General features: G+C 47.3%; 2 long non-coding RNA genes across 6 annotated transcripts; one reads left to right on the top strand and one right to left on the bottom strand.

The window, feature by feature from the left end:
• Positions 1-443: 443 nt before the first annotated feature.
• Positions 444-9,257, bottom strand: LOC103692964 (uncharacterized). 5 transcript variants are annotated; one of them, XR_010053509.1, is made up of 3 exons: positions 7,744-8,690; positions 2,609-7,433; positions 444-751 (listed from the first exon to the last, which is right to left on the bottom strand). It is a non-coding gene; the product is annotated as an uncharacterized LOC103692964 (long non-coding RNA). The 5 variants fall into 5 exon arrangements; XR_010053508.1 differs by lacking the exon at positions 444-751 and adding an exon at positions 8,794-9,257 and having other exon boundaries at positions 2,165-7,433; positions 7,744-7,880; XR_010053507.1 differs by lacking the exon at positions 444-751 and having other exon boundaries at positions 2,165-4,743; positions 4,826-7,433.
• LOC100911384 (uncharacterized) lies at positions 652-11,517 on the top strand. The gene is made up of 3 exons (XR_593690.2): positions 652-741; positions 2,166-2,355; positions 10,978-11,517. It is a non-coding gene; the product is annotated as an uncharacterized LOC100911384 (long non-coding RNA).
• Positions 11,518-11,966: the final 449 nt, after the last annotated feature.

Here is an 11,966-nt window from a genome sequence, read left to right as displayed (position 1 = left end):
TCCTTCCTGCTGCAACCTCATGTGTTCTCACTGGCTTAGGTGGGACTCTTTTGATATAATTCTGTCCTGCTTGTTTCACAGAAATGCCTTTGCTCTTATTTTTTTGTTTACATGTCAACTAGACATCTCCACTTGCCTGGTTTGCCATGGGCTTCTCCTTCGTCATGGTTGCCAGCTATTCCCAGCAGCCACGTTCTCCCTAACTCTCTCCTAGGCAAATACAGTTTTCAGGAATACTGGAGAAACAATTTTTGGCCCTTCTGAAAACGTCCCCAGATAAAGCCAGCGTGAGGCATGTTCCTTCTCACCAAGAGGAACCTTGATTGGAATTCCCTAGACAACTGTCAAGCTAACCAGGACGGCCTGCAGGAAAGGAAGCAGAGAGACATGCTGTCAGTGAATGAGAAGGTACCTCCTCCCCAGCCCACTCCCACCCCCCTCCAACCCCAAAATAAACCCGGAGCTGATTAGCTGCTTTGGTCTTGGGCCAGTTGACTGCCAGAGAACATGCTTGGGCTGGGTGTCTCTGCACGCCCTGTAGGGAGTGGGATAGACTATTCACTGGGGTGATTTTTTTTTAAGAGACAATGTAGCCAAGAGGTAAAGTGTCAAAATACCTTCCTAAAAATAGACGCTTCTCCTACCAAGGATAAGGGCACACACTGGAAGGCTCCAGACAGTTGTTGGGGCATCTGCTCGCGCCTCGCAGAAGAATATCAGTCGTGACGGGCAAGTATTTTGGTGAGTCAACCTGTGACAGGAGCATATGAGTTAATTATAGTTATCAGAGATTATTCCGTATTAGTGTGCAACAAATCTGTTAGCCTGGTCCTCAGTTCTCCTATTGATGGGGGCAGCATTCTCCCCCCTGTGTTATGGTTATACCAGCATATTGAAGCTTGCCAGAGGATTTTTACAGAACGATTAAGCCGATGCATAAGGCTGGCTGATTTTGATAGGGGCTGTCTAAAGCTCTAGCAAAGCCTTGGATAACAGTCAAAGATTATGTTCATGTTTGCAGTTTGGGAAGTCTGAAGAGGAGACGATGTCCTATAATTTAAAAGACTCGGGGAAAGTCTCCTAGCCAACTCTCACACAACAGAAATCATTTTGGAATGAAGTGTTGGACGCCATCACGGCTTTAGAATAAGAATAGAGTATACATATTTGAGTTCTAAAACACGTGTGTGTCTCAGGCTGCTGGCCTCTGAAAGACACACGGTGGGACAGTTGGAGAAGTCAGGATTCATTTTCATGAGAAAAAAAAATAGCCAGGGATAGAGAAGTGTGCACGGGGGTCATCTGTATTCCACTCTTATCCCCGCCGAGGCACGAAGAGAAAAGAGCTAAGAAGTTTGATGCTGTCATCACAGAGCCACTTGGAGCCAAGTCAGAAAACAGCCCAAGTCTACGTGACACCTCAGAACATTAGAGATCTGCGTGCCGATATATCCTGAGCCCAGAGCCTCACACACATGTGCTGTGCCATGTAGCTGTCTTCTAGCTCCTACCAAGAACATCTTACAAATAAAACTGTTTTATAAAACAACCCACAAACCAAGTTTTAATAGGTTTCGATAGTGAGCCCACTAACAATTTGATGTGTACATTATGGAGAGCTAATTGTTACATACAAATACCCTGGAGAGAGTAGGAAGAAAACCGTTGATACCAGTGATACTTTTTGCTCATGAATGCTCCAGAGCTAGGTAAAGCTAAAAGCCGCTATTTAAATACATAAAACCTTTTTTTCCCACTGAAAGCTTGAGAAGTTGCAGGGACATTTGGATCCTGACAGTGTGGGGTGTGTTGATACGGATCACGTGGATCTTGACATTCAAACTTGTTCAGTTGGGAGTGAGCCCTGGTTTCCCTCCTCAGGCTCAATTCAGCTCAACCCCAAATCACAGAGGATAAAGTCCTTTCCAACTAACCCCAACCTGCATCAACCCAGAGGCTAGAAGAACAGTGCCAGGCCATCTCCCCACACGTAATCTGACCCGCACCACAGCAGGCCAAGCAGAACAGGGCAGAAACTCTAAAAGTAGTAGGTTGGCCAGAAGTGGGTCAAGGAGGAGATTTTTAACCAAAATTGTACATCACATCGACAACGTGGGATCATGAGCCTGGTGTTTGGTGTCATCTGATTGATGCCCTTGTTTCAGTGACAGGGAATTACTGCTGCTGTGACTGGGGTGCCACGATGGGACCCACGTGAGCATGAACTTGGAAAGGCTGCACAGGGTCTCTCTACCCGTCTTCCATTCCAGTCTTTCTCTCTCTTTCCTGGGACCTTCCCTTCAACTACATCCTGCGTTTTCCAAGTATTTACTGAGGCAACGGTGTCTGAGACAGGTATGGCAGTGTCGGTATCATCATTGCCCTCTCACAGTGTAGTTTCTTTTACCCCCTCCCCCACACCAGCTCCTCACCCCTCCATCCCCCACCACCCCCACCACCCCTTTCAGCAAGCCCCACCTGTGGAGAGACGGTGACAGCTGAACCCATATTGGCTTGTTAATGATTGGAAGTGGTTTCCTGCTGGGTTGACACCATTACTAAAGAAAGAAAACTGGCAAATTATCCTAGGATGTGTCCAAGTACTTACCAGTAATTGTCAGAATGGAGAAAGGAGCCACACCAATTTCGCAACAAGCGTCCCCTAAAGTCAAGAAGATGGGGTAACATGAATGGGGGGGCAGACCCGTGGCAGAAAGGAAGGACTCTGAAAGTTTTGGTCCTTGGTCTTAAGCCACTGCAGCCATTGGCTGGCTCTGTCAGGGAAGCAGGACAGAGTCTGAGATTCAGAAGCGGATCTGTGAGTGCTCAGGCCACTTACCAGCATGGAGCTCACTCAGAAGACGCTTAGCCTCCCTCCAGCCCACTGTGCTCATCCGAATCTCACTGGATCATCGGCCAGTGATCCTGTGACACCTACAAGCATAAGGCAGGTTACAAGCGCCTTTGCAAAACCTGGTGCTCCACAGTGTCCAGTGGTTGGCAAGTCTGGGCGCATTCTGTCACCGGTGCTGCTTCCTCAGCCAGCAGCTGCCCGGGGACACTAAAGAAGGGACCCACAGGATACCAAAGAGCGTTTGGCCCTCCCACAAAGCGCAGGTTAATTGCTCACACTGCCTCCTACTGTGTGACCCTGATCTGCTCACTTAACTTCTTGATGTCTCCTCGATCTCCTCCTCCAAAGGTGGAGGCAAAACCCTCCATGCCTGAATCCAACAGAGCCTGGGAAATGCTTGGTACATAGCCTGGCACATAAGGAATGCTCAGCGTGTTGCGGCCACCATTGGTAGCATGGGATATCCCACTACAGCAGATGTTTCCTCAGAGGATTCAACCATCTGGCCCAATTCCTACCCCTACCCAAAGCCCATCCATCAAGCCCCCCCTCAGATACCCCCCCCCCCCATGGAGCAGCAGTGCTGAGAGCTCAGCTTTTCATACAGTGCCGTGTTTATTTACTTCATCCCAGTGACCACGATCTGTAATTAACTGGGGAGTCCGGGTCTATCTGTTTATTTTCTCTTTAGTCCACGCTGAAATGTCAACTATCTGAGCAGGAGGGGGGTCCTCATCTGCCTTGTTTATCATAGAGCAGGGTCTGGCAGTCATAATATTCATAAAATAGCCGAGGAATAAAAAAGAGAAATAAAGAGAAAATGCTGATGAACAGATGGACTAGGCTGCTTAAATTACAAGATGAGCTGGTAGGATGTACAGGACAAGGACGTCTCTAGCCATCCCTCCCACCACACCCATCCACAGCGAGTAAACTGATAATTAGCAGTGTGGCCGTGCTTGCCTCAAGTCTACCCTCAGGCCCAGTATTGCTGCCACCTCTGTGGTCCTGGAGCAGCTGTCCTGAAAGTACTTCCAGGAATAGGTGGGAGGTGGTTGAGACCAGGGACCAGGTATCTGCCTCAGGCTACAGGGCTGTAGTCCTCAGAGTGTGGTATGCACAGGAATCACCTCTCGGACCTTGTTAAAGCTCAGATTCTGGGTTCTCACCCAACCCAACCCTGCAGTTTGAAGTCACTCTAGCAAATCCCCACCGTCGGAGACTGAAGACTCGGTCTCATCTCTAGAAGAGGAGGGCAGTTTGGGAGCTAAGATAAGAAACTCTTAGGGAAAAAAAAAGGAAAACAAAGTCTAACTCCTTCCACGGCCCAGAAAATTTTGTGACCTTGGAAAGTCTCTAACTTTCAGGGTTTTTATAACTATGCACCTGGTCCCTCCCCAGGGCATGTGCTTTTCTTATTGGGAAGAATGAATTCAAAGAAAAGAGAACCCTCACAGAAGGGAGAAAGAAAGGAAAGCCCCATTCCAGCTTCTAACATTTGAAGTCTTCCTGTCACATGACCTACTCAAAAGCTTGGCTGAGAGAGTTTCAGTGAGATTATTAAGGGTGAAACCTTTAAGAAACATAATCGATACAACAAATGAACTTCAAAAGGCCCGTCTGGATGTTTTCCGCTTGTTTTCAAGAGATCTAAACGGGAGATGGCTACTTCAGAATTACATAACTCCATACACTTCAGGGCAGGGGCTAACGAGCTGTTTCTTTGTTGCGAGAAAAGCTGTTGGTTCTTTCCGTCTCTGTTTCTGTAGGAGGTGGAACACTGCTCTGTGAATCCAAGACGCTGAAGAAGAGCTCTTTCTCTCAGACATTTAAACAGATTCAAGCTAATTAGCCGCCAGATTCACTTCCTTCCAAAAGTGGGCCTTGATCTGTACAACAAAGAGTGCCATGTCCCAAAGGTGGAAAGCGCCAAGAATTATGCGGCCACTCTACCCAAGCACTTCTACTTACCATAAAAAAAAAATCATTTTTAAAATGATATTAACATTTTTTTCCTCAGGTCATTTTTACTTCATTTTTACATATGTCCGTAACACTGAGGCATTGGATCGGGTGGTCTTCCTTGCTCCACAGTTTTCTAGGACAGAGTTCAAAAGACATTAAATTTTTTTTTAAAGTAAAGAAAATAAGGAAGTAGATGGTGCTGAGAGTTTTCCTGGTCAATGTGAAACGCTGGCAAGATTCCACTCTCTGCTCTGCACGATGCTGAGCCGATGAGCTCATGTGTTTGGGGTGGGATTTAACTCTCCCTTCTGTCCCCGGAAGGCTTCTTCCATTCATGGAGCTCCCTCTGAAACTGAGACAGTGGATAAGTTTGGGCAGCAGTACTGAAGAATTCGCGAGAGGGAAGTGGGTGGTACAGAGCAGGCCCTGTGAGGTAGATGCTGGCTGCATCTGACTTGAGGGAACAATAGGTTAAAACAGATCAGTTAGACGTCTTCACACAGTTTTCTATCATGCCCCCACCCCACCCAGTAGATAGATAGATAGATAGATAGATAGATAGATAGATAGATAGATAGATACTGATTTCCTCCTTGGATGCCCTAAAACAGAGGGAGTAAATTAAGTGTGACCTAACCAATAAGACGGGCCTGGATGCTGAAGCAAAGGTGACAGAAAGCTAGGGAGAAAGCTTTAAGGTAAAGGAAGACGAAGGATAAAGAGAGACTCATGTACTCTTCCAGATTCTAGACAAGATGTTTCAAAATCAGAGGAAAAGAGCCCATGAAAGACACAAACTATAAAAAGAAACACATCTCAAGAATTGCTAAAAATTACAGTCTCTGCTTTAAAAAAAAAAAAAAACCACTACAGAGAGATCTGGGTGAGAAGAAGGAAGGCGTGGGTTAGGAGCTGAGATGGCACAGGCTGCTCGCTGATAGGGATCCAATTTTAGAATCCAAATGTGAACGGTGCTGCAGACTCCGACGCCTAGTCCTCCTTGCCTGTGAGCACGCCTCTGCCACCCACATCTGCACCCTGTGCAAGGCCAAGGGCTGTGACCTACGGAGCTGTTACTATGTGTCAAGACAAGATCCTAGATCCGTTTAACACGGCCTTTACTCTTCACAGAGATCCAGCCAAGAAAGTATCATTGCCTAGTCTGGTGTTAGCAAATGAGGTTCAGAAAGATTAAATAAATAAACCATGAAGCTAATGACAGGCAGGGCTGGGATCAACTCCAGTGAGTTCACACTGTGCTTACAACCCCAGAGGGAGGTATAACAGGAAGATGAGAATATAGTATGACATCAGCAGAAGTATGACATCAGCGGAGGCATGACATCACCAAAGCACAGCAACAGGATGAAAGTAGGTAGTGTATTTTAATTCTGTATCTCATTCCTACATGCCTGGCCCACATTTTATAGACACACATTATCTCATCTAATCCTCATAACCCTATGCAGTAGGAACTCTTGTCTTCTGATACAGGAGGAGAGCTCCCAGCTCTTTACGCCTTGGAAAAAGTATTAGTGCTGGCCAATCGCTCCTCACTCCACAAAGAAGCAGTACCCACTTCCTGGAGCTCTGCCCTTGAGACATCAGGGAGATAAACCAATGACTGAGGCAGACAAAGTGAACAGCCATGCTCTCTCAGAGCTTAAACTCTCCTGGAATGGCAAGATAGAAACTAGATACAAAGAAACAATCCTGTAGGTTAGGTGTGGTGTTAAGTAATACTGGGGAAAGAAAGGAAACCTAGAAGACAAGCATAAAGCAAAACAGGCTGCTATGGAAGGCTTCCTGGACACACTTGGATGTGGACTTTTATGAAGTGCTGGCATGAGCATTTGCAGCCTAGGAACAGCAAGTGCAGAGGTCCTAGGACAGCCGAACGTGAGGCAAAACAGGAGGAGGAGGAGGAGGAGGAGGAGGAGGAGGAGGAGGAGGAGGAGGAGGAGAGAAGAAGAAGAAGAAGAAGAAGAAGAAGAAGAAGAAGAAGAAGAAGAAGAAGAAGAAGAAGAAGAAGAAGAAGAAGAAGAAGAAGAAGAAGAAGAAGAAGCAGAAGCAGAAGCAGAAGCAGAAGCAGAAGCAGAAGCAGAAGCAGAAGCAGCAGAAGCAGAAGCAGTCAGAGAGTAACCGGGGATAGAAATAAAAGCAATGAATTATTCAATCATTGGATTTTGGATGTGAGCCAGCTAAGAGAGAACAGTCTTGGTGGAGGGGGGATGTGAATGCTGACCACAGTTATAAAGACTTTGAATACAGATGACAGAATTCAAGAGATTTTCTAAGGAAAGAAACAAACAAAACAACTGTAGTAACTGAAGAAGGATAAGGGATCTTTGGGGACCGGGTTACAAAGAAATGGTAACAAGACTCAATAGGAATCATCCAGCAGTCATTGGCTGATAGGGGACTTTCCCCCAGAATGTCCTTGTATAAAAGAACCATGAAGCGACATGCCTGAGTAGGGGACTGCAGTCGCAGAAGGCACAGCACACGGACCAGGCACAGATGGGCAACATGGCGCTCCTCCGATTGTGGTCATTTCCTCCAGGAAGTGCAAGGGACCAGCTGAGAACACATATGAGAAGGAAGGAAGGCAAACCTTTAGAGGAGGGAAAAGGAGAAAATCATCCTTCAGGAACATCAAAAAGCACATGCAGTTAAGAGGGGAGGGGAGGAGAAAGGCAAACTGGACCCAGTGAGCGTCAGTGAGCATGGATTTGAGCTAAGAAGAGTGGTCCAGCGGCCACCCTTGGGCATGCTCACTCAACAGCAGAGCAGTGGGCAGGGAGAAGAGAAGAGCAAGGGAAGATGTACACAAACTCCACATAATGATGGTTCTGGTAGTGAGAGGTACAGTGGGTAGAGACCATGGGGGAGGCTGGTAATAAAATGCAAGAAGCGATACTCACCTCTAGTTTGAGCTGTGCAGAGGAAGGGAAAGAAACCAGTGGTCCTTTGAGAAGATTGGGGGTGGGCACGGAGGAGTAAGTCTTCCTGAAGTCAAGGAAGGAAGAGAAGGTTGACTGAAGAGAATGTTCCCATTGTCCTGAAATTGGAAGAGGCCAATGGAATACTTTGAGAGAAAACACAGGAGAATTAGAGTCTGCCGGTAAAATTGGCCTAGTCTTGAACTTCGTTTGGTGAATGACTGGAAGAAGGAAACCCTGATGGCCCCAGGGCAGCAGACACAACTCCCCAGTGTTGGGGTTTAAATCTCCGCCCACGTCCAGACAGAACACACCAAGCCAACATGGTTCCACGTGGAGAGGTTTAATGAGAGAAGAAGAGTAGAAAAGGGGAGGAACAAAGGAGGCCGGCTATGGGCACGTGGAGGGAAGCGGGGAGGAGAGTGGGAAGAGAAGGGACGAAGAGAAAGAGGGCATGAGAGCAAAGAGTTAGAGCAAGAGCAAGAGAGTGAGGAGGGGCCAAGCAGCCCCCTTGGTAGTCAGGCACCACTGACTGTTGCCAGGCAACTGTGGGGCGGAGCATACCTGGCTGTTGCCAGGTAGCTGTGGGGGTGGAGCTTAGACAGAATAGCAACACCCAGTGTTAAGCTCAGGCTGCCATTTAGAGGACCCTGAAGAATTCTAACTTACACTGATGGAGGCCTCTGTGCCAGCCGAGGGTGGTCCCTCTCTTTTGAAATCTAACACAACACTAACAGGCCCCTGAGAGAGCTTACTTCAAGGATGTTCTCTACCTTGTCCAATAGAGGAGCTACGAGCACACATCTGACCCCAACCACAAGCCCCACCCTTTTGATCATTTGCTTATCACGAGGCTTCTTTCTTCGCCACCAAAGAAAATCATCTTTCAAACAAGAAAGCGGAGAATGGATCAAACGGGACGGGTTAAAACCCCGAGGGAGCAAACATTTCTCCCTGAATAATTGAGGTCTACATTTCCTGAAAAAACAGATTGGGGGTGATAATTAGAAAGGGGTTTGAGTTATCACGGACCTTCAGGATGTTCCAGAAGAGACAGCAGAGGTGATATCTGGCACCTTCTGAAGAAACTGCTCCCTGGGAAACATGAAAGGAACCTGCCCGCAGACCACTTTCCCACCACTTTATAAATACTCTATGATATGGAGAAGACACTGACTCCACTGTGGGAAGGGGTGTGTGTGTGTGTGTGTCTCTGTGTGTGTGTGTGTGTGTGTGTGTGTGTGTGTGTGTGTGTGTGTGTGTGTGTGTGTTTAGTTTGGAACAGGACAAGGGACTGAGGTGCATATTTTACACATCAAAGCAGAAATGGCCTCCGGGTTCTCCCAGCATCCCTCAGTCTCTACCTGGCATACCCTGCGGGCAACCCTGAACTTTCCAGCCTTGGGGTAGGGCTGTGCTATCCTTAGAGGCCCTTCCCTATAGGACCCAGACACTGGTCTCCTCTCTCTTTTTCTCTCTTCTTTCTCTGCACGGGAGCCCCTTCTCTCTTTCTCCCCCCACCCCCGCACCCCACCCCACTCCGCCCCGCCCCTTGTCTCCCTCCCCATGGCAACTTCCTCGGCCTCCTTCCTTTTGGCCAGTGAACTCACCCACTGGAGAGCACTTGTCCAATAAACTTGTCTTTAATATAATCTAATCTGGCTTGAACTGCCTCATTTCACCGGCGGAAAAATAACCTATCAATGTGTGCAGGGCAGAGGTTGTTCTGACTGACCCAGTGAGCAAAGAAACGAAGGCATCCGCAGATTAGAAATAATTCAGGCTGGAACACCGGCGGGGGGCGGGGGGGAGCCATCTCTGTCCCCATCACTGCGTGTGTGGGATATGGGAGGCATAAAGGAGAAAATAAAACCACTTCTGCCAAATGCTTCATTGAAAGAGATAAAGGCATCATTTATTTTCCCGGTGGAGTTTATTCCTGTCGATGCAGTGCTTTCCCGGGAGGCTCCCACTGAGACACTAGAGCTAAAAGTTGTCCTTTAGCGAATAGAAGCCACTCAGGGAGGGGGGCGGGTGTGGAAATCTCCTACAGAGAAGTGATGGAAAGAAGCTGGGGCGATTCTCCACAACCTCCTGGCCCCAGGGAACCGTAGCTCTAAAAATAGTATCACCGCCTGCTCTCCAACATGGCGTCTCATTCTGAAACCCCTCAAAGGTTGCTGGTTGAGTTAACTCAGAGCTTTACCACTGACCCCAGGGTAGACACAGCTTAATGAGTAGGGGGTGGGCCTGGGGGTGGAGGTGGGGGAACCTTCAGGGGTGTAGTCCCAGAGGGACATCTGTCTGCCCTTGTTCCGTGGCAGTGTAGTGTGCAGGCGGGACGTGCGCTCCTGGCCACAGGAGCAAGCTGGTCTCTTTAGAGACAGCGAGGCTCTCTGTGGTCATTTCCCTTGTGAAATTTTCTCTTAGTATAAGTCACTATCTTGGCGAGCATTTCTTGAGGGTTTCTTATTGACAAGGAACCAAAATAAGCAATTCAGAATTGTTTTTACTCCTAACCCTTGGCACCTCATACTCCTAACAACCTTTAAACAAGGAAACTGAGGCTCAAGCCAAGGTTTCAGCTATGACCCCAGCAAACACAGTAAGTGGTCTCGGTGAGCTGGCCTTAGGACCGCTTATTTGTCATACACTGGGCAAACAATGTTCAAGGAGGAGGGGGGAGCCAGTCTGCCCAGCATGAGCCGTGGCCCCCTTCACCAGCCTGACCATTCTGTCAGCGCATCTAAGGAACAAGGCTACTCGCTCACTCGCTCACTACTTCAGCAAGCATCACTATTAGGAAAAGAACCAAAATGACTGACCCTCAGTTAGCCTCGATTCTGTGGAGTGCCTCTTACGACACAAAATATCTTTATTTGATGCCAGGATCATCCAATGTTGCACAGAAAGTCATAATACTACCCAGAAAGCCTGTTCCAAATGCGTCTCAAGTTCACCTAAGATCGGTGCCCATTAAACAGAAGATTTGCGAAAGACTAAAGATAAGAATGTCGTAATTAATTCATGAGATTCTTTTAGATCCATCTTTGGTTGTCTTTTGAATATCTGATAAAATGGAAAAGTAAATGACATATTAAATATATTTTCTAAATCCCCCCGTATCCGCATGGGACCATGGTAAGCCTTTCGGAAAGTCTACCTCCCATGGTCAGCCTTCACTTCGGTTCTCATAGTTATTTCTCTACTTTACAGATGATGATTCTGAGGTTCAAAGCGGTTCTGTGACTTCTCCAGCATCACCACTAACAAGTGGAAGTGTCTAACGTGACGTCCGTGTCTTCAGCGCTGTAACATTGGAAGATGAAGCCTTTGGAAGTTCAGTAGGTCATCAGGAAGAGAAGCCCCGTTAGGAGTTTGGAATATAGATAGAAGAAAAGACAGTGGAGAGAATACCTACCATGCTGTGTGAGGAAACAAGGGGATATCACCTGCTAGCCAAGAAGAGGCTCGCCCAGGTAGTCAGAAGCACATTGTGGTGACTGTAGACTCTGGCTCTTAGTTTGCTTTTCGTTGCTGTGATAAAACTCTATGACCCAAAGGCAGGAAAGTGTTCATCAATCAAGAAAATGCCCTAAAAATTGGTCTACAGGCTAATGCTATAGAAGTACTTTCTCAATTGAGATTCCTTTTTTTCCAATGACAGCACCTTGTGTAGAAGTGACATAAAAACTAGCCACCCCAGGCTCCCACGAGAAACTCAGCTGTTTGAATAAAATTGGCAGATGGAGGGTCTCTGCAGTGGTTACGGTGGGCTGTCCTTGCCTCTTCTGATTGAATCTCATGCTTACCAATATGTCCAGGCCACAAGTAGTTCTAAGTGGCAATTTTACAATCTTGTCAGAAAATAGGTAGACTAAAGTTATTTAAATGGCTGCACGATGAGTTCTATGGCTGATGTGGCCCTTTGGGAAGCTAAAACAACTTTAGACTCCATTCGCCAATAAAAAGCACCAAAAAGACTCGTGCTCTTCATGTGGACTGATGAGGCCAAGTTTTGCTACGTTCTAAGGACTCGAGTCTGAGATTCCTTCCAAGCAAAGCAGTCAGAGTTAAAGAGTGTGTGAGCATCAGAGTCATCAGAGTGTGTGAGCGTCAGAGTGTGTGAGCGTCAGAGTGTGTGAGCATCAGAGTGTGTGAGCATCAGAGTGTGTGAGCGTAAGAGTGTGTGAGCATTAGAGTGT

This window comes from Rattus norvegicus, chromosome 7 (assembly GCF_036323735.1).
Source record: "Rattus norvegicus strain BN/NHsdMcwi chromosome 7, GRCr8, whole genome shotgun sequence".
NCBI classification, from domain to species: domain Eukaryota; kingdom Metazoa; phylum Chordata; class Mammalia; order Rodentia; family Muridae; genus Rattus; species Rattus norvegicus.
Note: the sequence above shows the minus strand (reverse complement) of the source record. Positions and strands in the feature narration are given on the sequence as shown.